The sequence below is a fragment of the Thunnus thynnus genome, chromosome 10 (genome assembly GCF_963924715.1).
Source record: "Thunnus thynnus chromosome 10, fThuThy2.1, whole genome shotgun sequence".
In the NCBI taxonomy this organism is placed as follows: domain Eukaryota; kingdom Metazoa; phylum Chordata; class Actinopteri; order Scombriformes; family Scombridae; genus Thunnus; species Thunnus thynnus.
Genome location: NC_089526.1, coordinates 21,851,797 through 21,878,680, shown reverse-complemented (window position 1 = coordinate 21,878,680; position 26,884 = coordinate 21,851,797). Strand labels below are relative to the sequence as shown.

General features: G+C 38.7%; 1 long non-coding RNA gene across 3 annotated transcripts in view; it reads right to left on the bottom strand.

The window, feature by feature from the left end:
* The window catches only part of LOC137191744 (uncharacterized), a 116,375-nt gene that overhangs the window by 10,503 nt on the left and 78,988 nt on the right, over positions 1–26,884 (bottom strand). For 2 of the 3 annotated variants that reach the window (XR_010930439.1, XR_010930437.1), the window contains 2 exons: positions 22,903–23,137; positions 16,607–16,669 (listed from right to left, as the gene is read on the bottom strand). This is a non-coding gene — a long non-coding RNA (uncharacterized lncRNA). The remainder of the gene's footprint in view (positions 1–16,606; positions 16,670–22,902; positions 23,138–26,884) is intronic. The other variant, XR_010930438.1, reaches the window with a different exon arrangement.

The window sequence follows — 26,884 nt, the reverse complement described above, 5'->3', positions numbered from 1 at the left end:
AAAGTCTACGATAAAAATAAAGGTCACTGTGCATTTACAACATTTTATATCTTTATTTACTTATTTAATATCCCAGGCACCAATAATGTTCCATTTCAGGTCACATGTTGCATGTGTTTCCTACTGTAGGTGCTTATGCACATGTGTATGAGCAGAGAGAGTGAAACAACATTGACCTTAAAAACTGAACTCCACCTGTTCTCGCTTAAATGCTGTGGTGTCACAATGTTGCTAAATTCTGACCGAAATGTTCCACACGTTGACCACGCCACGGTAAGAATATGAGAGAGCTACTTCCTGGTATGTGGGTAACCAGGCAGCAGCTTCCAGTTTTGACTTCTACCATATTGCATAGGACATTGCACATTGCAAAAACTAAAAAAAAACGTGAGAGCAATGGAATGCAGTGTTTGACTGCTCTAATTATGTATATACTGTAGCTTTATTTGCTGGTTGCAAATATCCCTGCAGGCAATATTCAAAATATTATCATGGGAGCTGAACTGATGCAGACTGCAAAACTTACATACAGTATTTAACAGCAATTACATTTAACTACAGCCCCCCCCTTGAGTTTTTTTTTTTTTTTTTTTAGTATTAAGGTTGATAAAATGCATAGCAAGAAAATGCAAAGCCTTACTTACGTTATTCTATAAAACTGTCTGCAGCATTAATCTTACTGTACTTTTATGATTGACTTGATAATCAGAAAAAGATTTAAAAAATGCCATTCCACAGAGCAAATCATAACACATCAAGAAATGCATTAATTTCCATTATGATCTGGTTATTTAGTGTCAGACTGTCTCTTAAATTATGTCACCACGTCTTGTCTTGCTCTCATTTTTTCATCCACTATAAACTATGGTATACAGAATTCATCAGAAATACCACATAAAAACAACAAACTCATTGCACTCTTTCTGAGCTCAGTTATACACTTTGACGCCCAGGAGCTTTTTGAGAAGATGCTGATCCACAAATTCCCATGGGTTTGGTGGAGTGGACTGGAGCCAGTGGAAATTGCAAACAAACACTGGAGCTGCTGTGTCTGAGGCGGGCCCAAACAACCTCAAAGCCCTCATTCTCACACATCACATCTGTGTGTGCGATTGTGCGTGTGTTTCGGTATACGTGAAGGAAAGTGGGAGAAAGTGAGAAAGAGAGTGTGTGTGTGTGTGTGAGTGTGTCTTTATGTGCGTGTCTTTGTGTTTGATTGCAAGGCCTAGAAGGCATTTCAAAGGCATTACAGCATTAGATTTATGAGGGCATTCACAGTAACACTGGCAATAAAACAAAGATCGCAGCTCCTGTCAAAAGTTCATATTAGGTCTGTTGTGGCCAGAGAGTGAGGGAGAGAGTGAGAGAGGATGGAGGGTAAAGAAGAAGGTGAAACTGGGATAGACAAGGGGGGTGAGAGAAAAACTGAGAGACACTGAGAAAAAGAGCTGGAGAGCAGAAGAAACAAACAGAAAACAATTTCAAGATGGGGAGAAAAAGACCTCTCATGACAGGCCAAAGGCGAGAAAGGGCACAGCCAACAATTCAAAGAGCAACTGAGAGAAACAGTCTCCAATTCTCCCCTCCCCTCCCATCTCTCCACCCCATGGTTGTAGTGGCCAAGCCCATACCACATTATGGGTCCCTGGGTTTTTGTAATGGCTGGGTGTGTTCTGATCCCGCACTAAAGTCATTGGCAAGTTAAATCCCATTCCTAATTAGTGGTGGGAACCAGAATGAGAAAAGGAGAACAAGCAGATCAGTTGAGGAACAATTAAGCATCACTGAAGGAAAACAATATTTTCAAACAATATTTCACATCATGGGTTGGGATGGTGCCACAGAGGGCACATAACTTGTACTCGTGACGCTGTGGATTTCAAATAATGACTGAGAATATGTGTTATACTGCATAACTTGCAACACTCTCCTCTTCTTCTCATCTTGTCACATCATTTATTTCTTGCTAAAACGTTATATATATCGCAGTAAATGCTATTATCAAACTAAAATTAATAAAGGTCTTTCATTGTTGACATCTTGAATTCAGGGTGGAATAGTAATGCAAGACACCAGTTGAATCTTAGCTTTGAATCTGCGATCAAATGTGTCTGAGAAAAAAGTCAAAGTTTGTTAACTGTAAAGTGTGTACAGAAATTTCTGAATTCTATTTCATTGCCTTCTCACAGAACAAAAAGATGCTGCGGTGTGTGTTAGACCACTTCAAACAGACTGTCCCATTCAAAACACATTGTTTAATGACTAAAAGATCTTCATCTGAATTACTGTAACAAAGGGAGATTGAGAGTCTTCAGCTAACAGATGTATGTGGTGAGCAATTCTTTGAAGGCATCAGTCTTGAAATAAAATGTGTTGGAAACATGATATATCATAGAATAATTATACGGTAGGATATGGTGCATGATGTCAAATGGCATTCCTGTTCCTAAAGTAAATCACGTGTTCTTACAGTCATAACACGCAGAGTCAGAACCATTTATAAATTCAACTGTACAAGTGGCTGATGTTAAGAATCTAATGTAAAGGTGTCAGTGTTAATATATACATAATTTTCAGTTGTATGGATACAATCTGGCATGTCTATGACCGAGACAATGCTTGTCAATAACAATGCCTGAATTTGACAGAAAATAACTCAGGAGGATTAAATGTGAAGCTTCATTATTCTTCATATGTGATCTATAATGGCATTGCCAAAGAAGTTATTTTTGTCATTAAATACACTGGTATGAATAAGATAAAAACAGGAACACATTCACACACAGGTATTGTTTTAAATGTCTTCCATGAAAAGTCAGATGAGATAGATAATATAGATTTTTACAATATCTTTACAATTTGGCCTCCTAGACCTCGTAGCAGGTGACTTTTTGTTGACTAAACTTTAGTTGCAGGGAAAAATGTTTCATCACTGTATCAGTGTTGTATCTGTAGTTTTTCACTTTCTCTGAGTGCTGAGAAACTTTTCATACTTCAAGAAACAAACCAGACTCACATACCTATTTGCCAATTAGTTGTTCCTGAGGCCTTTAGCAGCCACTCACTGAAAATACTCTTCATAACTTGGATTTTTAAACATTGTGGACAACATGAACTATAACAAAAGAAGTTTCAAAGCTTCTTCACGCACACTCTGCTGCATACAATATGTAATCTATGGAAAATGTTGGATTTTAAAGTAATGAAAATGAATCACAGATCTCATGACTTCTTCTGCAAATGTAATGTTTTTGTTAAATAGCACTGGATGGATTTTTTGTAACAAAATGCTAAAATACTGTCAGACTATACAGCTCTGCTTTACACACTCTATAGCATGTGTTTCTCAGAACACATGTCTAAGGGTTAGTTGTTAAGAACAGGAAGGGCATACTGTAAATCTCACATGACATATATAATAACAGTTGAGTATGTGGAACTATTAGTTCAAAGACAGGCTCTAAGATGTGCTGATCCAGCAATCTATCAACAGTCTCCAGTATACAAACTGTAACAGTGATCTTTTTTGTGTTAATTGACATAAGCTGCAAGCATGCACTTAGGTTTTAAATGAATCAGTTTTTGATTATGGTTTGCTGTTGTTCTTAAAGTGAGATTCTTGAAAGATTTCGGTAGAGCTCATGTTCTGTTTTCAGTCTAATCCTTTCTTCTCCAATAGTGATTTTTTTTTAGTCAACAACAAAGTTCTTCTCAGTGGTATGTTAGAAGTCAAATGTGCTGACTCGCAGCATGGCCATGATGTCAACATACTGGAATGCACCTCTGTCTCTGGAGGGGTGGAAAGGCGAGTTTATATTTGACTGACAGGTGGTGAGTCAAGCCACTGAGTGTGGAATGTGTGCTGAAAGCAAGAAAGAAAGCAGAGGGAGAGAGGGACGTTATAACTGATTGACTGTACCTACTGAGCAATTAGAGTGAATTAATTGGGTGGTTGTCACTTCATTGGACTGTTATTACTCAGGAAAGCATTTAAATGTGAGCTAATTGACGTAATTGTTCTGAAGATGACAGAACTCCTGTGGTATTACAGATCACACTGCGCTTTTCCTCTGTGGGTTAACAATGAACTAAATAGTAATTGACAAAATGCTGCAATTCAGAGAGGGGAGGCAGCAGCGTGAGAAAGAGAAGAAAGACAGCAGGAAGGGGAAAAGGCAGAAAGAAGAGAGAGTTAAAGAAAGAAAATGAAACAATATTGTGTGTGTGTGTTGGTGTGTGCGTGTTTGTGTGTGTGTATGGTCCAGGTATTCCTCATGTTGTGGGGAATGTTAGGGTGAAGACTTGGTTTAAAGTTATGGAAAGTTTAGAGTTATGTTAAGCTTAAGGTTAAGGTTAAGGATAGGGTTAAGGTTAGGGTTAGGGTTAGAGTTAGGGTTAGGGTTAGGGGTTAGGGGTTAGAGTTAGGGTTAAGGTTAAGGCTAGAGTTAAGGTTAAGGTTAAGGATAGCGTTAAGGTTAGGGTAAGGTTAGGGTTAGGGTTAGAGTTAAGGTTAAGGTTAAGGTTAAGGATAGGGTTAAGGTTAGGGTTAGGGTTAGAGTTAGGGTTAGGGTTAGGGTTAGGGTTAGGGGTTAGGGGTTAGAGTTAGGGTTAAGGTTAAGGCTAGAGTTAAGGTTAAGGTTAAGGATAGGGTTAAGGTTAGGGTAAGGTTAGGGTTAGGGTTAGAGTTAAGGTTAAGGTTAAGGTTAAGGATAGGGTTAAGGTTAGGGTTAGGGTTAGAGTTAGGGTTAGGGTTAGGGGTTAGGGGTTAGAGTTAGGGTTAAGGTTAAGGCTAGAGTTAAGGTTAAGGTTAAGGATAGCGTTAAGGTTAGGGTAAGGTTAGGGTTAGGGTTAGAGTTAAGGTTAAGGTTAAGGTTAAGGTTAAGGATAGGGTTAAGGTTAGGGTAAGGGTTAGAGTTAGGGTTAGGGTTAGGGGTTAGGGGTTAGAGTTAGGGTTAAGGTTAAGGCTAGAGTTAAGGTTAAGGTTAAGGATAGGGTTAAGGTTAGGGTAAGGTTAGGGTTAGGGTTAGAGTTAAGGTTAAGGTTAAGGTTAAGGTTAAGGTTAAGGTTAGGGTTAGGTATGCTGTGGTTATGGTTAAGGTTAGGATAAGTCTCCAGAAAATGAATGTAAGTCAATGTAATGTCCTCTGAAGTGACGGAAACACAAGTAGAGGAAGACAGTGAGTAAGGGAAAGAGGCAAGATGGTTATGTAATTTAAATCTTTAGGGTCTTCTCTAATTTCTCCTGCCACAATGATTTATTTTTTGTCTTCCCACCTCCTCTCCTCCCCTACTCCAACATCATTATTGTATGAGCTGATGCTTGTTGTTCGGTGACTGCCTTGATTTTTGTTTGTTTAGACTCATGAGTGAGAAACCATGTGTTCAATGTGTTTTCAATATAAACCCAAGGGTATTATTGGTCTTGCGTGACTGTAGCAATGGTGACAAGAACTGTAGTGAGATGACCATGCACGCATATAGTGGACAATAAAAATTTCCGCCATTTTATTGTTTGGTCACATTATAATTTCTCAAGTCTTAGATTGTATGTTTAAGATGATTTAATCAGATAGGACTATTACCATTAACATTTTAGCATCCCATATGAGGACAAAAAGCAAGTCCCCTTGATGTAAATCATTAATTTTAGGGTGAAGACTTGGTTTAAAGTTAAAGTAAGTTTAACCCTAAACTTACATTAAGGTTAAGGTAAGTCTCCAGAAAATGAATGTAAGTCAATGTAACGTCCCCCGAAGTGATGGAAACATGATGTGTGTGTGTATGTATGTCTGTGTGTGTGCGCGCGTGTCTCTGTGTGTGTGTGTGTGTGTGTGTGTGCATGTTTAAACAGCATGGAGTTGAGGTCATGGAAACTTAACAGCCTGTGTGTTTTGGCCTGTGGATTAGCCAGGACATGCCTCCACTCTGGCTGGAATGCTTCTTTATCTCACACCACACACACACACATGCACAAGGTCAAGCTTAGAAATTAGAGCAATGTTTGAGATGACCTTGTCAGGCTACTTCTATAAACCAGTTAAAAACTTCATAGGATTTATAAATGACCCATCCAAAGCACTAACACATATCGCATCATATATTCTTGTAGCTCAAGCTCATTGTGTATTTATGATCTTACTAACTCATACACTTTAAATGTTGATACTGCTTTTAATATTTAAATGTGTGGTGAATATTTGATTATTTGTGTATAATTAATGCAACACTTACTGCGTTATTCTTAAAAAAAAAAAAAAACTTGAGCATATATTTTTAAACCTCCCTATCTGTATATTTTTTACTTGCCTGATAGAACATTAACGCTGTGCAACATGCATATCACGTTAGGATATCAGGAGGAGTCAGTCTCCAAAATAAGCTGTCAAAGAGTCTAGATGCCATCAGCAACATTCAAGATTTAGCCTGACTTTGCAATACTATTCATTAAAAAGACATCAAATTATGTGATAAAAGTGATAGCAAACTATGTGTTTTCCAGAGATATGATGTAAACCAATTAAGGATACTGTCTTTTCTCACAAACTCTCAAAGATGATCAGTCTGATAAACAAGCAGAAGAGCAACAGAGCAACATCCACTGCTGAAATAAAATCTATAGAAACTTCAAGTGAAGTGTCTTCTGTACTGTGTTTACAACCAAAATCAGACTGAAATGTTTCCTCCCTTCCAAATCCTGATGGTTGAAGAAGAAGTTATTTTTAAATATCTTATCTGAAATATGCAACAAATATGCTCAAATCAATATGTGCAGAGGTTTTTTTTCAGTCTTCAACAATTCTGAATTCTACCAAAAGATCCCCTTTATATACAGTATATAATACTTCAAGATTAGCACTCTTTTGTTTCTGTATTTGTCTTTGTGTCTGTCTTTGTATTCATGGTATCCTTTAGCTGTAGGTATGCACATTCAGTAATAGGGAACTTGCATATTTGCAAGACATGGAGTTGAGAATAGGTATATGCACAAAGGAAATAAAAATTCTTGAGCCAAGATGAAAATGACTTTAAAATGAGTGTGACGTGTCTATAATTACAATATTTTAAAGGTCTCATGTTAATACAGGATTACCAAATTAAATTATGTGCATAAATGTCCCTATATCATGTTTTATCTTCCCCATCTGAAAGTAATTGGTATTAATGTAGGTAGTAGAAGTAGCATAATTACTTGTTTTGATATGTTTCTTTTATGAAAAACTATACAGCTTGCATGTTTTAAAGGTATTGAAACAGTGAAAAGGTGTTCAAGGGACCGTAAATTACTGAACATGTCCCCTGTTGAGTACTGTAAATTCTCCCAAAAGATAAAATCCACCCACCACCTGGAAAGTATTAAACTATCTTACAGTTGGGTATATCGTTCCCTCGGTGTACAGGAAATGCCTTATTTCTCCTGAGCGGAGCCTGCCTTGACCAAGGAAGTGGCTAACCACATGAAGCTAGTGTGATCCAGTCTGTTTACACACAGTAATTTGCACAGGTGAGAGAGGATGGGCTGCTGGGATGAATACAGCACAGCCTTGTTTAGTCCCCACCACTAGGGAGAGGAAGTCGTTTGGAAAAGTTGTGAATTGATTTCATTCATGAATTCCAGACTAAGATTTGTTCAGGTTTTAAGTTCTCTCAAGATGGGAGCATTACTGTATAACATCAGCAAAAGAGTGAAGTATGCATTCAATTTAATCTAACTGATCTCGAGCTATTCATTATAACCACATGATAGTACGCACACACAGCATATAACATGCTCTTGGAACGTAAGTAGCTAAAAGTAACTATTTAATAACAAAATTGCCTCATGCAAGAATTATGAATAACACAGGTAAATGCCATCACTGCATTTTTTTTCAGTGAGTGAAATGCTAGAGGTTAGGGTGGCTCAGTGGAAACCACTGTCCCTTCAAAGAAACACGTTGTGGCTTTGATCCTGACCAGGGCTGACATGCAGCTTTTTTGTGGACTTTGCATTTACCATATGTTTGTGTAGCTTTTAACCAGGTGTTCCCAGGTTCCTCCAGTTCAAAGACATATCAGGTGAATTGGACTGGAAATAAACATTCCCATAACATGCAATAGTCATATTTTAGTGGAAATCTGTCTTTGAAAAGATTATTTTTCTGTTGGGTAATGGTTCTAAATTAAGCTATTTTAATCTTACATTTGCTGTGGTCTGGCATGTTTTTTTCTTTTCTTTTCTCTCTTTTTTAAAAGTTTCGGTCTGACCCCGTCACATGGGCCTTGCAGCGGCACAAAAAGACAGGCAGACAAATACAAGCACACACAGACACAAACACACATGCCTGTAAACACTGACATCCCTCCTGCTGCTCCAAATCACTCCCACATTTATTTAAAAGGACCAAGACTTGACAAAAAGTTTACAAAGAATTCCGTAGTGAAGCTGGTTTATATACATTAATCTAACCAGAAAGATCGTATCACATGTATCACTGCATCTCAAAGGAGACTTTTTCAGGTATTGAGACAAATGATGTTCATACTGAGGGTTTAAAATTGTTGGTGAAGGGGTTTCGAATTTAGATTCAAAGGTGTTTGTAAGCTTCCTGCAAAATTTTCCACTCATTATAGCTCAGTTGATTGGTGAAAATGTACCTTTAATGTTTGTGCATCAGTTTGGCATACCTATTTGGCAAAGTGACTGATTGTGCTAAAGTATCGAGTAACATGTACCAATCCCAGATGAATCTGCAGCCCTAGTATTAGCCACTATATGTGCAAAATGTGTTGGTGTGAAGATCAGCAAAAGTTAAGGATTGACCTTGAGTCTTTGTTTTCACAATCTTTATTCCTCTGTTTGCATTTTTGAAAAACTTGAAGGTCTTTTTCCTTGTATCTTTTTGGTTTACTGCCCTTATAATTTATTGCATGTCCTTTCCATTGCTTCATTATGTGTTCTTTATCCTGCCTCTGTGGCCTCCATCCTTTCATTCACTCTCTTGAACTCCTCTACCACAGTTTGCTGAGGACGTTACTTTTTTCTCTTTTTCTCCACCTTTCTATCCTTCTTCAAGGTTACTGAAGAAGGTTACTTACTCTGACTTTCTTTCATCTTTTGCATAACTACTTACCATCCATCCTTCCTCTTGTGGTTTTGCCTCTCTTATGAGGTTATTCAGACCTGTTTACAACCTCTCCCTCCCTCTCTTCTCCTCCAATCATTCATTCATCTGTCATCGCCGCCGATCATCCATCACTGATGCAGCTATTTCTCCATCTTTATCATTCATCTTTAGTAAAGGTCATTTATGTCTGCTTGATTCTCTGCCATGCTGTTTACTGACCGTCCTTGCGTTTTTGGACCACTCTCCTTCAACTCTTTAGCCCGTTGTATTTATTATAACTTCTTCCATCCTTTTCCATCCATACATCTTTCACTTCAGAGCAGTGTTTTTGAAGTTTTGCTATCTACAAAAATCATCACTTTCTCCTTCTTTCCATCCCTCCATCAAGCTCCCCACCTTTGCTGAAAGTTAGGTCCCATTTGCTGTTCCCTCATTCATCATCCCTTTCTTCCTCTCCATCTCTCTAACTCTCTCTCTGTCTCTCTCTCTCTCTATCACTGGCGAAGTTATTTGAAGTTATTTGAGTTTGTTTATCATATTTTTCTTATCCTCCCTCATTCCCTGCCAGTCCACTTCTCTGTTTATTCCCTCCCTCTCTACCCATATCTCTACCCTATGGTACAAAAGTTGCTTTATTTACAGAGCATATGCAGCTCCCTCTTTCTCAGATCACATACGGACAAATGCTTATTTCTCTTCTCAGATGAAAGGCAGCACAGATATCACAAATATCTGACCACAACAAACCAGGCCAGAAAGGCAACACCAACCAACATGATAGGACCGTTAGTGTGTACGTGTGTGTGTGTGTGTGTGTGTGTGTGTGTGTGTGTGTGTGTGTGTGCAAGTTTGAAGGGAGACTGAGAGTCAAGTATATGCACAGAAAACACACACACACATTCACCTGTCAGACATCCATCTCACACTTGTATTTATTTTTCCTGCTTTATTTATGCAATCCCCTTTCAAATCCAACTCACACCCATTCTCCTAACTGACCGGCTGCCCTCTGTTTCTTTTCAAAGTGTATAATTTCATAGACCTTGAGCAAAAATGGAAGAATGGGCAATAGAGAGAGAAAAAAAACACAGCTAAGGTAATAACCTGATTTTGCCTCAGTTGGTTTTGATTTAAGAAAGGAAGAGTGTGTCAGAAAAGCAGCAGGCTCTCTCCTGTCTCGATTCCATGCCAGATTTTTGAAGAGAGAGGCGAGAGAGAGAGATGGAGCCACAGAATGAAAGCAGAGGAAAACCGAAACACAGACAGATTGAGACAGTGAATCATACCCCATGCCAATAAAACGAAGTGATATGACAAAGGTTATTACAGTTAACTAAAACTAAACTAAAAACTAAAACTAGGTGTGAAAAAACATTTATATTTACTGAAATAAAATTAAAAACTAGCAAAAAATGAAAACTAACTGAAATGATATTGTGTACTTACAAAACTAACTAAAATAAAATAAAAATATAAAGAAAGGTATTGATGCATATGTTTATTGAGACTGGGATGTTTACATGACTGTGAGTCAATTGCCTTTACAGTGTTGTGTTTGTATTGTAATACCTATTCTGAACTTTTTAAATCTTGCCCCTGACAAATACCCCCATATTATAGTAAAAAGAAAAAGAAAAAGAACTAAAACTAATACTGACAAAAACTAAACATTTTTTAAATAATAAAAACTGAATTGAAATGAGCAAACCCACTCTGGTAACTAACTGAAACTAAACTGAAATGAAAACAAAAAAAATAAAAACTAATGAAAAAATACAAAACTATAATTAAAGCTGCAAGCACGTTGAATGGGCCTTCATGCCTCTGCGCACGTCAGACCGCAGTGCAGTCGAAGGGCTTCTGTCACGGGCATGTAGATGTCTTCAGACGCGGGCGGTTTTCAGACAGTGCAAGAAGGAGATAAATATCACTTCCTTTGTCCACTATTTTGTCCGCTGTTGGGGCTGCTTTGCTGCAATTTCGTGGGGGGCGCAGACCTAAATCAGCCAGTTTGCATCACTCATGGAATATTGTCATGTGGACGTGTTCAGGCTGGGGCTCTTATCAAACATGCAAAGTTTGGAGCAGACTGGAGCATTTGCACTAAAGTTATAGCAATTTCCTCTGTCATGGTGAAACATCAAAACTCAACGCCACACCATGGCCACACGCTTCAACGATAGCTAAATTAAAGCATATTAGGCACATTACCGCCACCCTCCGCTTCGGACTGTAGACCAAATATTAAATCCTACACATCAATCCTGTCTGTCTAATAAACTCAAAAAAACCCAAAAAACTGCTACTCCACCCACTTGGCAGGTTCATTAAAGTTTTAACGCTGAGCTCCGGAACTCTAGTCTTCCTGAGTTCTTCCATCATATATTGTCTTTTTTGATCATACTTAGTACAATCTATGCTTGCATGTGTAATAGTTTCCTCAGCCAAGTGGGAAAAAATATGTGCATATATTGGCAATCGCCAAAAATGATAATCATGTCAAAAAGTAATCATGTTAAATAACTGTGATGTTAATATTGAGCAAAAATAATTGTGATTATGCTTTTTGCCATAATCAAGCACCCCTAAAGAGAACATAAATTTTGACTTACATACATACACACACAAAGCATTTAAATATGTATGTGATAAATTGTTGTCTTTAATAAACAGTTACTTGAACATTTTCAGTGTGCTCCTAAATTTCTATGTGTGCTCCTAATTTTTTACATTTAGGAACACATGTACTCCTCGACAAAAAAGTAAGCATTGAACACTGCTGTCAGATGTGTAGAGACAATAAGTAACTGCAGCTGGACAAAGAAAAATACTCATATATTTGAATGGAGAGTGTGAGCGAACTGCAAGGTGCTTGGGCCCTAATAAAGGAAAAAATGCAGTACAGAGCTACAAATTTTAGTTTCAATTTTATTTTTCTGCAGCACTTTATCACTAAACTGTCACTCTCACTCCATTTTTTCCCTTCCCCTCATAGGTCATCCCCACTACTGAAATATACATATAAGACTCATAATTATTGTAAAATAAATGATAATAACACCAAACTTCATACAAAGTTTGTAGATAATGTACTGTATGTATATAGACCTTTCTGCTGTATCCCTCAAAAATGAGCTCCATTTAACCGTGACACCCATCTCCCCATTTTCTTTCCTCCTTCTCCCTCTCAGCTGGAGAGCAGGATTTCAGAGCAGTCTTCTAGTGGAAATATCTTCATAAATCCCATGGCTATGGCCAAATCTTACATTAAAAATCATATTTTAGTAAGAATTTTCATTGCGAATCCATTAATACAGGTTTGAAAGTGGTCAGACTTATAGTTTAGACGTCAGACGCCCCAGTTTGGCACAAAGTCCATGCCCAGAGATTGCCTCCCCATTGGTTTACATTGTAAGGTGCGATGTGGTACTCCAATTTTTGGGGCTTACAAAATCTAAACCGTTCAAGTTATTACAAAGTTTTTAATAACTTTTGTTCAGCACAGTGTGATAAGTCGTGTATTAAAGTTTGAAGCCAATACCATTAACGCCCTAGGAGGAGATAGCGTTTATTCAAGGTCCAAAATTGGCACAAAGTCATACTTTCATGGGTGAATTGTGGACTTCTTGTTGGATTTAGTTCAGGGGTGTCAGTGTGTGATTTGTAGGTCTTGATGAGATGAATAATTAAGTTTTGGTTCGATCTCTCTACGACATTCCTACGGGCCGTGGCGGCCATTTTAGTGACATAGGTGGCGCTATAGAGCACATTTTGGCACTTTGGGGATAATTTTTACATTTTATCAAATTTTTCACCAGACCTGATGTGCTTGCCAAATTTGGTGAGTTTTTAAAGCATGTTTAGGGGGTCAAATTTAGGGTTGCAGTGGCGGATTAATAAAGAAAGAAAAAAGAAAGAAAGAAAGAAACAGAACAGATACAAGAGGGTCTTCGCCCCTTTGGGGCTCAGGCCCTAATAACTCTGGAACTGACACAAAGAGACAGATATACCACTGAGTAAATGGGGCCGCTACAGAGGCAGGAAGGGAGAGATGGAGAAGGACGAGTGGGAGGGTATTACCAATGAATGAATTTTTAATAGCATTGAGATCAGCCGTACCAGGAGCTCAAACAGAAATAAATTGCCTCCATAATTTAAACCTCTCTTTTTATAAAAATGTAGCAACAGTACTTTAGTTTTTTTCTCTACCAAGCTGATTCTTAATCAGTCAGCAAACATGACATTTCTGACACCAGAAAGCAAGGGAGAGACCCTGACAACAAGACAGACAGGGACAGAGAGGCTTATGGGTAAATACAGCACTGCACGCCACTCACACCACATACACACAGCCAGTTGATTACCCCAGGTGTCTGTATTCACACATGAGGAGTGTTTGAATTTTAAACTCCCCCCCAAAACATGTGTCAGCCCTAGCCCATCTGTCTGTCACCCTGCTACGCCCTGACAATACCACGAGCACAATTAATGTAAAGCTGTGAGGATGTGCCAATTTACCCCCAATTTCCTGCTTACAACATCAGACTTTCCTTTCAAATGTGTATTTTTTTAGCATAATATATGAGGCGTGCCATTTTCTTTGCCAAAAGCATCTCCATATCAACAAGGATGTCCCAATTTGCCGATTTTGAAGCACGTCCCAATTTGGTGCTTAAAACATTACAATTTTAGCAGCGATATTCAAATGCACATGGGCTATTTGAGTCCAAAAGGATGTTCCATTTTGCTGCTCACATTAGATTTTCTTGCAAATTCTGTTTTGCTTAAACATGTAGATTTAGAAAAAAAAATCTAGAGAAAAAGACTGATTTAATAATTTTAGACAGTTTTAGATAGATCAACTTTGATTTTGATGTATTACAATACCCAACCTCATCCCTCTAATTCCAGGGCTTCTGATACCGATGCACAAGACACCCTTTGGCGTCTGTCTGAGACACACCGGACTTTCAATTAAATCCAATATAGACCCATCCTTGTTATTATTAGATGCTCAGAGCAGCTAGGCACAAAACACTTGGTTAGGTTTAGGGAAAGATCATGGTGTAGGTTAAAATGATTACTTGAAACGTCATCATGGCAACAGTATACATCATGACAAAACACTGTACAGAGTCACGGTTGGGAAAATGAAACTCGCAGCCTGTAGCAGGAGAAGAACAGTGGTCTCCTACAGCAAAGTCCATTTTTTGCCACCTAACTATCTAGCCATTAACTCAACCCACCTACTCCAAAAAAGGAAATGTTACTTTATATAGATGTCATCAGTCTAATGGCGTCTAATAATGACACAGATGGGTTTACATTGGAGTTAGTTGAAAGCATTAGTTGAAAGTATTATTCACAAGTGTGCCTTAGGAAGTGGTAACTCAGCAGTTTCCTTGTTTCCAATCAAACTCCCCTGGAAAGTAAATTCTCATGGAGGTGAAGCACATTTGTATGAAAAATGTGATACAAATGAACAGTTATTTTCTATGCAAACTTACAACTAAAGCAAATAAACAAGCCCAAACAACAGTCCCAAAGCATGCCTGTGCAAGTTTTTCTTAGAATCCAGCAAATTGATGTAAGCATGCATGTTGAATTCAGCAGTGAGCCTCCATTTAAACCAAATGAGGTTGGAACAGAGCCAAAAGCAGAATGATACAGGTGTGTCATTGATGTCAGTGATGGAATTCAAATCATTCCCCAACCTTTGCATAAGATACAGATGAGTAAAGTGATCAATAGTTAGATTATTTCTTGTTGTTTGAAACATCTGCTGAGGTTTTTTTCCTTTTTTTCTTTTTTTCTTTTTTGAATTCAAGGTAAGGGATTCATTAAAATTCCAGCCAGCAGTCCCAAAAAGTTATTCCAGTTTTGAAGGGAGAGTTGACCAGTATGGTTTTAATAACTACAATGGCTCAACAATTACCAAGATGTTCGAGTTTGATGGCTGTATCCTCTTTCCCAGGGAGAGGAAATCATACTGCACCACTCTGACCTTGTGCAAAGTTATTGCAAGTTATTCCAACTTGATGTAATTCATGTACAATTTGTTTTTTTCTAAACTCTGTCTTTATACAGCTACACCTACACTTTCTTACATATAGAAGCAGATAGCAGCTTTTAAGTGGGATGGAGAAAGAAAACAAAGGGAAAACATAAAGAGAACAACTGAAAGAAAAATATGATGTTATTTGTGAGCCTTCCTTTCTGTATCCCTGTTTATGCTTAAATCCATCGTTTTACTGTCACCTTTATTAATGGGCTTCTTCTGCTTGACCTCTACTCTTTCTTTCTCTCTTACTCTGTCTATCCTGGCCAGGTTTAGGTAGCAGACATCAAACTATGTAGGAATTATGTCACTTTGTGTGTCTATGTATACATGTAGTGTATGCGTTTAGATTTTAGTCTTCATTTGATGATTTTTTTTATTTGCTAGGCAAATAAAAACATGATTATTCATGTAGGAAGTGTTATTGTCTAAAATAGTAAAGTAACAAAGCATAGCAGTAGTGGTAGTAACAACCTGTAGTAGTAATAGTATTGGGTCCTGGGAATCAACATGCCATGTAGAATACTGGGTATTTGAGGGGCTGGTTTGCCATACTTGTTTGCTGCTGCTGACTGTTTACATAATGCAGAGGATAGAGGCACTATTTATACTTTTGGGTACACTAGACTACAGATTTTTGACTCATAATATACAGAGAATGATCAAAAGAGCAGGTAATATGATGCAACAAACTGGTGACACTGAAGAAGAGCAATGTTTACGTGAATTAGGAATTTTCATTAGTTGTAATGTCTATAACATTTTCTAGCTGATGCCCTTTGCCTTCTTTCATCCATTTAGTTTACATCAATCAGTTAAAGCTAATAACAGTGACCACAGGCACGGTCTAGTACAATTATCTAGCTGCCAACAAGTATCACTGTGATGTTACTTTATATGACAACACTTTCTCAAGCCCATTATGGTAGCAATTGTAATAAAAGTAATAACTGTAGTGGTAGAGGATAATTTCACAGTTTTACAAGGCTTCCATACTGTTCTGTTCAACTTCATTCAGACAAATCCAGGACTGACTCACAGTGTGAGTGTGCAATTACAGTAAATACAGTGGATAAAATGTACAGTTGTAACACATTTAACACTATCGTATAGAGGCAGCGGTATTCCTTCCTGCACCTATTCTTATTAACAAGGGCACTTACAATGACTCAAATTAAAACTCCCATTAATCCGTCAGTGTAATCCTTCCATTGCATGGAGCGGTCTATTCAGCCTGAGTGTGGATTAGAGAACACTGAGACCCTGTGTTGGTGGTCACTGGTGTATAACACCTCATAAAGATAATATGCTGTGTGTGTGTGTGAGCGTGTGTGTTTCCTGCTGTGCTGGTGGTCAGCATTGTATAGCACAGAAAGCATGTGTGTGTGTTGGGGGGTATGTTGTACATGTGGATAATGTGCTTCTTTTCTCCCTTTGTGGTTACCTGGTGAAGGGGAAAATCCCTGTGAGGTGGTCTTCTTGCAATGTGGACTACAGAGAAGGGGGCCTGTAACAGAGGAAACAGTGAATTAATAAAATAAGCCCCCAGAGTCGAACACTATTTCTAGTCAGAGGGCTCATAAATAGATGGAGGGGAGAGTCTGGCTGCATAAAGCCAAAGTGGGGGCCACAGATAAAATGTCACCATTTTCAGGTGGCTGTCCAGAGGTTTAAACTGGCGCTCTTCATTTAGTAAAACTGATGCATGCTGACAATACTTCATGTTATCCCTCAGTGAATCGGGTGGTCTCATTGAGATCTGGATCTCATTTTCAAAAAATAAAACAACATTGAAATATACATTCAACAACACACTTAAGCCATTAGTAATCAAAGTCTAAGACTGTAAAAAGGAATTACGCAAAGCAAATACAAATGTTAAATATGAGATTTCAACACGTTATTGAGAAGGAGAAGTGAAATTAGATAGCCTATTTCGACAGGCAAAAATGTGACAGGAGAGCTTCAGCAGGAGGATAGCAGCGGTTTCTTTACATGTGGCAGCAGGATTAGATGAGTGACCATTATACCCCCTTTTCCGCCAAATTTATTCTCTTGGTGTTCCCTGAAGTGACTGGCACATTGTCAACGTTCACTCCGAGTGCTTATTTTGAGTCCCAAATGCCTCAAATGAGCTGCCTCTTTGTGTCTGCATTCTCGCAACTCTGACTCCAAGTCAGCCTTTTTTCTGTCAAAGGAATTTAGTTTACAGGATACTTTTTGTCAATCACCCTCTCCCCAACTACTCATCACGTTGCTCACGTTGCGTCCTTTATTTGTATGTACAGTCTCTCTAAGTATCTATAAAATCCTAATTTCCAACCCCCACAGTGAAAGAGAGAATAAGTGCACCTCTTGACCCCACCGCATCTCATTCCCTGAGATCATTTGTTAAACGCAAATTGGAATTGGTGGGCAAAAACGCTGATGGCGAATGAGAAACTGAAACAGTAATAATAATAAACATTTATATCCCTCTGCTGCAGTATGAGAAAATCTATACTGTACAGCCTTCATACAATCATGAAAAGATATCGGTCAGAGATGCACGGCTGCACAGCTCTCACTGGAGCCTGGAATGAATGTATTCATCATGCACTGTTGTTGCATCCCAAATGGCGACAATCTTAAAAGGTGGTCCTAAACATAAAAACAGTTTATATTCATTTGAAGCGATGATGCATAGTGGTTTGTAGGTGTGCATCTACAAAGAGATGTACAGCATGTATATATTCATGGTTGACTTTTATAGCCATGAGAACGAGGCCCACTAGTCCACAGCAGCAAACAAGCAGATATAATTCTGTTTCAGCACCACCATGGGCTTATAGAACAGGAAAGCTGGAAGTTGATTGTTCACTCTAAACCATCCATCAAGTCAAGTATGCTCAGAACTTAACACTATGTATACTCATGATTTAGTCTGTAGTGGTCTAGTGATGAAATGCTCTTAGTCAGCAGATAATAACAAGGACAAGAATCTTGTTATTCAACCCTGTTTAAAAAAAAGTGAATTCTCACAAGTACACTTTCTTCTTCATGTTGTTTTCAAGCACATTTTATTGGACTATCATCATTTTATTAGACTAACATCTGTTTCCAACCTGACTTTTATGTCAGTATTACTAACCTCTTTATGATTAGGAAACGCAACGTTTTGCTGTTACTAAACTCCCACTTGCTTCCTAAACTGTTGTTGCATTCCTGAGATGTATTGCTTGTGGAGTGGGACCAACATCTTCCGATTAGATCAGCACTACTTGTGAGTCTTGTGTCATTTTCTCTGCTGCAGCCATTTATCCATTTTTGCAAGCCTACTGGAATGTTTTCCCAGCACACCAAACCAAATCATTTCCAGCAAATCTTGCTGTATTAATACAGGATAGATGTACCATGGTCATGCTGTAAAAAACATGGGTGGCACGCACAAAGTGTCAGGTACAGTGCAGAACAAAAATCTCCTAATCCCCTAACTCTTTGCTATTCATTATTATTGGGCAGCCGTCCCAAATACATAAGGCCCCTACCCTGCTCAACCCAGTCTGCCAAGCTCCAACTCTGGGTTTGATGTTCCTCCAACATCCAACAGGCTATGATTATTTCATTCCTTTTTTAACATAACACATAAATTATTCAACCTTTGCTAGACCAGATTTGATTTTTTTGATTTAACAAAAATGACTGTGTGTGTGTATGCGTATGCGTCCACGCATCTAAGGGGAGACTGAATATAAAATCATCTGCAAAGATAATACCTCATGCCTTAGATGACTGATGGATGGTGAAGGGGTGGAGTAGAAGAAGAGAAAAAAATGCAAGTACTCTGGAATAAATGATGACTGCATTAGCATAGGATGGCAAATGCTCCTTTCACTCTGCAATAAATTGCCTCCCATCCTCAAGACAAACTGTCCACACAACAAGTGTACAACTGTGACAGTGGATAGTGTGTGTATGTGTGTCTGTATGTGTGCTTGTGACTTTTCTTGCACAAATTCTGCTGGATTTCTAGCCAATTACACTTTAGAGTGCAGCAATGCAGTAGCAGCACTGCAAAAAGCATTCAAAAAAGATTATTATACATTGACATAAATCCATTACCTCCAGGTTTTGCAACACAGCTAAGTGTTTTCAAATACCCATTGGGTAGCAATACTAAACTTTTACTGTATCAATGTGATGAAGTCCTAAAAGTTATAACTTAGTCCCTAAAGCATTTAATTGTTACATTAATTAGCTTGCGATGCACAAGCCTCTCATTAATTCATACCTTTACAAAAATGATTCCTTTATCCTTTGGCCTCATTTTCTCTCTCGTTACCCCTTTCTTTCTCTATGTCTCTCTCTCTCTCTCTCCCCTGCCATTTCTCTCCTCTCCTTACATCCTCATCTCTGCTAATGAGCCCACTTAAATCTATGCCAAAACACAAACAGCAAGAGGAGAAGAAATAGGTACAGTGCTTACTGGAAGCCCTGTTTGTTAAAGGATTCATCATGTGAGCTGTTTTCAATAAATAATAAATGCAAACGCTGACTTTTGTCTGCAGACGAGACTTCGGGACATGAATTATGTATTATTATTCCTGGATAGGGCAATACAGGGACAGCGTGGTAGTGTGTGTTGTGTGTTTGTGTGTATGTGTTGTAGATCCCTGGTACACACTGTGACTGCAGTTTCTGAGGCTTACAATCAAGGCACTTATGTGGACTCAACTCACTGTGATTACAAGTCTTAGGACATTGTTTTGTGTGCAAATACAACCAACGGTCCAAACTTTAAGCTCCTGGAAGCTCATTTTGACTCTGTATTCAAACTTAACACAAAATGATGACAAGCTGCACTGTTAAAGTAATATTATCAGTTTATCTTATTCTAATCGAATCTCCATGATTGGTTGGATGATGGAGAGCAGGATATCCGTGTGTGTTTTCATGTACACTCACTTGTCCTGTGTGTGTGGGAGGTGTGTGAGGTGGCTCCACCAGCACATTTGTGTTTACAGTATTTTTCCATTTGATCTCTACTCTCTCCCTTCTCTCCTCTTTTCCCCTGCTTTTTCCTACTCTGCAATCATGACAACAACAAAGAAAGCTGCGTTCCCACTAACAGTGAAAAGGTTCCACTTGCAATGCTAAAATGTATGTGTTTTGGTTTTTTTTTCTCTCTGCTTCTTGTCTGTTGTCACCAGGGAACATGAGTGAAAAACTTGATTGAAAATCAGGAAAAAAGGGAATAATTACAAAGAGGAGAAAAGGCACCCATCCACCCGCGACAGCAATCATCAGTGATCTCTGCTGTCATTTCACTCCACACTAAATAATTCATCAAAAGAAACAAAGGGGAAACAAATATGCAAATAAACCCCGAAAAGGCCAGTAACATCGGCCTACCGCCACATGGGAAGAATAGTAGTGGATTATTATCATGGCAGGTTATGACTGTGATGAATCTGAATTCCTCTTGTTTCATCTACCTTGACAGTACTGAAGTCACACATACACGCTGAAAAAAAAAATCTGGAGGGATTTGAGGGTTTGATTGAGGAGGAAAGGGAGGGTGGGAGGGATGGTGGGATTAAGGACAAGCGAATGGAAGGATTGAGGGAGGGGGAAGGAGAGGCAGGGAAGAGGGGTAGTCGACATTGGAGGGAAGAAGAAAGAGATTTGGTTGGGGAAGGGAGGAAAGGAGGGAGGGAAGCTTTTGAGGGTGTATTCGACAGTACTGTGAAAGGTAGCCATCAAGGGCTTTGATGAAAAGTGCAGGCCTTCTAAAGCTTAGGAGTGACAGCATATGATTTGGTCAAAGCATGACGCTTTTCAAAGGTAGACATTCTCACTCCCATTCATCTCTCTCGGGTTGAATATAACTTTTGGGCTGAGCTCTGGCAAAATTCCGAATTGGTTTGACAGATTGACTGCATGTGGTATTGTCCCTGTGACTTACAGACAGTAGGCTGACTGGAAATATAGACATCCTGAAATGAAGGGGATTACATGTAATGTTTCAACAAACTGCCCTAGATCAGCAGCTATGCAGAAAGACATATTTTTATTAAGAAAATGACATAAGATGTATAATTCTGTATGCCTAAAAGAAACCTCATTATATTTGCCCTTGATTCCTTTATTCATACAAAAATGCTTAATAAAAGTATAACAGCTATGCATGGAATAATTTTTGAAGAAGCCCAAAAACCTATATGTTAAAACATGCAGTGACTATGACTTCTTCCAAAACCCATCTTAATTACCTTTGTAGCAAGGAAAACACTGGCGTTTTAAACATTTTACACACTGTGGGAGTCAGCTTTTTCATCCTTCATTATACACATAATTTATAGATGAAATATGTGTTTTTCTTTCATTAGGCAATACCTTAACATATGACCACTGCTGAGCCAATGGCCACATAGTCTTCTTGGAGTGATGCTTAAGGCTTATTAACAGTTTGGCTTGGTAACAGAAATATGGACAGGCTCTCTGAGCCAACAGTCGTTAAAATTAAGGGGTTTACAGTCCCAAGTCAGTGGTAACAGGTAACTGGCCTGTCAGATGATACTGGTGTGTCATTTACACACACACACATACACACACACACACACACACACACACACACACAAATACATTATGTTGGAAATAGCGTGCAATTTAACACCTACGCAAACAGGCTCATGATACTGCTCTTTACATGTAAAAGCATGCATGCGCACAAAATTGAACATGCATGCCTCTGAGGCTCTTGTCTGATAATGGTGTCTAGTTTTATCTCTCACATAGTTACACACACACGCGCACACACACACACACACACACACACACACACACACACACACACACACACACAGATAATAGTGTCTAATTTAGGTCCTCATATCTGCAGAGTTCTCCAGAGGACTAGACCTCATCAGGAATATATTGGTGACCTACATACTAGGAACACACAGACAGAGACACACACCAGTATAACTGCACATGCTTCTACACTGCAAGGCATCTGCAGTACATGTCTGCATGCAGACACAGGCACAGAAACATGCATGTACACCCTGAGTATAACTATGCAACTACACAATCAGATAGACATAGAAACACAGACATGTGGGAGTGTAAACATGTCTATATGCTGTATATATGTCTGTGTCCACCTACTCAAAAACAAACAAACAAAAAAAAAACATATGCAGATATGCAGAAACAGATGCACTCCCACATCTACTTTGATTCTGAAAAACGAACTGAAAGGAAAAACATATTCATAATTCATATTGAAAGTCATGAAATGACTGACAGAAACGTTGTAGATCTAATATTCAGCTGGTGAAATAGAGGTCAGAAGCATATTAAAGCTTGGTGCTTTATTTATAGTACTGGTTTGGAAGGTTAAGTGCATAATTTATCATTGAAAGTTGAACCACTCTTTAACAACATGATGCTTTTGAAATGCTATATGAACAGACGCAGTGGCAGCCAAACAACAGCATTACTTTCAGGTAAGTGGTGTGGCAGCAGAGACTCATTTTGGCTGCCTGAACTGGCTCACAGACTTCACTTCATTTCTTTGATGGCCAGCATCAGTACATGATTATACTTATATTATCCAGAGTTCATCTGCCTTTATTTTACAGTGTGTTGCAAGACTTACTCCTTTTAAAGCTTTACTGAAGGTAAGTAAAGACTGACTTGATACATGCTGCGATACCTAGAGTCACATGTTTTAGGATTCCCCAAGGAGCACCTTACCTGAATACTGTTTTGGGGTGGATTTCCACTTTAAGTGGTTGTGCTTTTCTGTGGAGAGTAGATCTGCCAATGATATGATACAGTAACTGCACCATGTTTCTGGTGGGGAGGACTGGAATCACTGTATCTATGCTGTATTATGCATTCTGTTGGCACTAGACAGACCTCCAGTCATCATTCATCATTCATGGGCATCGTCTGTCAGCTTTACAGTCTGCTAAATGGCTGGATGGACCTGACAGAGAGTGAGAGAGAGAAACAGAGAAAAACTAAACTAAACATATCAGACAGCCTGACTCATAGAGTTATCACCATTGCAAACACCTAGTCAGAGACACTGACCCAAGTGAAAGATAAAGACAGTGAGACAGAGAGAGTGAGGTGTGAGATGACATTAAAATGAGAGGACATAAAGGAAATTATTTTTTCTATATGGGTACTACTATTTTTTAATGACCCTGTGATATGAAGACTCAAACCATATTCAGTCTCAGGTTAAAGACAGGTTTAGAGTGCCTGCTGTAAGATATCTGCCAACGGATGGAGACATACTCAGACATTTATGGGTGAATGTCTGCTCAGCACCATGGTTATAAATGGCTAAAATAACCTGACTCATACACAGTAGTGGTGGCTACATTTGAAGGAGAAGGAATTGAGGTTGGACCACAACTGATGCAGAAATAGGCATTTGAACCAGCATGGAAACACATTAACTATTTTCACATTTATGGGTGGTGAGAGGGACTCAGCTCAATGCCAAAGAGGACCTGACTCATGCATAGTAGTGTCTTTACTTAGCACCGCAGCTAAAATGTAATGGTGGCTCTTGGAGCTGGTGTTGGACCACAACTGATGGAGTACATCTATAGTGTCTTAACAATAAGTGACAGTAGATTGTGTTTTGATTTATATCTGCCAATAAAGACCAGCTAAGTGTAAATTGGGTATTGCATGACTAAGACAACGAAATATGATGGTTATGGAAAGATAATAATTCCTTTATCTGATGTTAGACCATATCGCACACGCAGCCTCCTCCGGAAAATTTTCACAAAACTAGTCTTTCATCTATGTCAACTGGTGCTGGGCCCATCTTATCTGGGGCCCACTTTGGCCAACTAAGTAGGTCCCATTTGGGTGAACCCAGGCTCTCTATGTGGGTCCTAGTTGGGTCACTAATGGGAAATCAGTGCATGGGCTCAGAATGGACAACACAAACAGGATCCATTTGGGTTTAACAAATGGGTTAGACATATGCAAACACAATCAATCCCACACAGGCTAATTACATGAGTCTGAGGTAGTACACAAATAGGTAATTTGTATATGGATTCAGAATGGGGAAATACATATGGGGCCAAACAATATGGGTAAGGCATGGGCAAACACAGGCCGAACATAGGTGTCTGTCTGTATGGGTCCAAGGCTGGTCAGTAATGGGTGAGAGGATAAGAGGGATCAGGGTGGGCAGTGGGTTGGGACCCCTATGGGCCAACTGTATTGGTGACATATGGGCAAACACAGGTCGAACCCGGCTATAGCTTTTGTGTGGATCCGGGCAGGCGGTTTCAGAATGGTAAAAGCATATGGGGCCTATCATGGCAAACCATGTGGGTAAGACATGGGCAAACACATACAAAACATAGGTGGTCTCCTATATATGGGGGCAGGTGGGCTGTCTATATGGGTCCAAGATTGGTCACTAATGGGTAAGAGGATTATGGGGGCTCAGAGTGGGCAGTGGGTCTGGGATGCATGTAGGTCAACTGTATGGGTTACACTATAAGCAAACACAGGTCAAACAGAGGTGTAGTCGGCAAATGACCTGCATAGCACAGATGTCTTTTGGAGTCTGAAATTGGGCAAGAGACTGTTGCACAGTCATTGCTTAAATATCCCAAATGAGTTATGGTATTACCTTCATCATGTTCCTGCTCAATATTAATATGGTCAACAACAGATTATGGTATACAGTGGAACTTGCAAAACAACATTAGAGAAAATAAACAGAATTCAATATAGAACAATTACATTAACTACAGGAGCTATGAAGACCCACATGTGCATCACTAATGGAAATAGAGGAAGTCCTGCTCAGTTTAAGGTATATCAAGTTGTCAGCTCATTAGGTCAGACTACAAGGGAGTGTGGATAGCCATCTAACAAAATCAGTTACATAAGTGTTGGGACTACTCCATGAATTCAAAAGAGTGTGGGTGGAACATGGACAGATCAGCAGATCAGTTCAGACTTAAAGAGTTGGAGTATAGTCCTGTAATAGCTACGAGCAATATCCTCCCCTGGATACTTCCAGTCCCCAAGTAAACATAGTGATACTGGAGAAAAAGAAAGAGTTCAATGATCAATAAAGTTTTGTGTGTTACAGCAAAATGTTTATCAGCTCCATATAGTTATATCAAAATGTATACAAATGGTTAAAAATATCCAGAAAATGGTCACTGTGGAACAGGAAGAACGGGCTAACTATCTATCAAGTAGAGATGACTGAGATTGTAAAGGCTTTAAGATGGGTGGAAGAAATCAGACCCAAATAGCAACAGTCATATGCACCGATTCCATGGCAGAACTCCAGAGTTTTATATATGGTCAGTCAGTTAGGGAGGTTAGGCATTTCATTTCGGATGATGAAATAGCCAAAGTGTCGATGAAGAAAGGAATGTAAATTAGTATTTCTGTAGGGAAAATCCAAAATAAAGTCAGAACAGTTGAACAGGTGTCAAAAATGGGAGACAGAAAAGGATATCAAATCATTGCTTTATTATCAAGCCCTTGACAAGACTCCCTACCACTGTGTTAGGTTATTGCAGGCTATGGATACTGTGCAACATATTTTTATATTAATAATAAAAAACAGGAAGACAGAATAATAAAGTGCAACTTCATTCATTTAGCGTATTGTGTTTTATGTTCGGTTTTATTTTTACAGTAGACTTTTCTTTTCAGTGGCATATTGGACAGGGATGGAGTGCAGCCTACTGAAATTACACCCAGTGGCCACTTTATTAGGAACAGTTGTGCATCTGAACACTAATGCAAATGTCTCATCAATCATGTGGCAGCAAGTCAATATGCAGGCACCGGTCTAGAGCCTCAGTTAATGTTCAGATCAAACATCAGAATTGGTAAGAAATATGATCTACTGTGGACTGGGTGCTGGTGTCAGAGGGGATGGTTTGAGTATTTTGGAAATGGTTGCTCTCGTGGCATTTTCACACTTAACAGTTTTTAGAGTACACAGAGAATATTGCAAAAAACATAAACAAACAAAAAAAAAAGTAAGCAGCAATTCTGTGAGGCAGAAGCACAAGCGATAAGAGCAGATCAGCCAGGCTGGTTCAAGCTGACAGGAAGGTGACAGCAACTAAAATAGCCATACAGTGGTGTGCAAAAAAGCATCTCAGAACACAAAATGCATCAAATGGTGAGGATGATCGACTGCGACAACAGAATGTCTTTATACCACTGGAATAATTATAGACTTTTTAAATTATAGACTTTTACAGTTATAACTGTATTTCCTTACTCCTTAAAAGATTTAACATAGACGAATTAATATAAATTAATTAATATAATAAAAATGTTAATATTTTTCAAGACATAAAATGGAAACAGATTTTTACTTTAAATTTAATGATCTTTTTTTAAAACATACTTTGAGAGGATTGAATTTTAAAACTTTTTCCCTGTCAATTTTCTGTTCATTATTATTATTATTATTATTATTATTATTATTATTATTATTATTATTATTATTATTATTATCATAATTTATTTATTTTAGTTAGGATTTCCCCCCTCACCTATAACTGAGTGATTTCATAATGTCTGTATTTATCTGTAGAGACTCTGCCCTCTGCCTGTATTTTTTTATTATTTTGCTGTGTTTGGGACGCTTCTGGGTGTCAACCTTTGGGCAGTGGATGTGGAGCCCCCAGCCAATAGCAGTGCACAGGGTGTG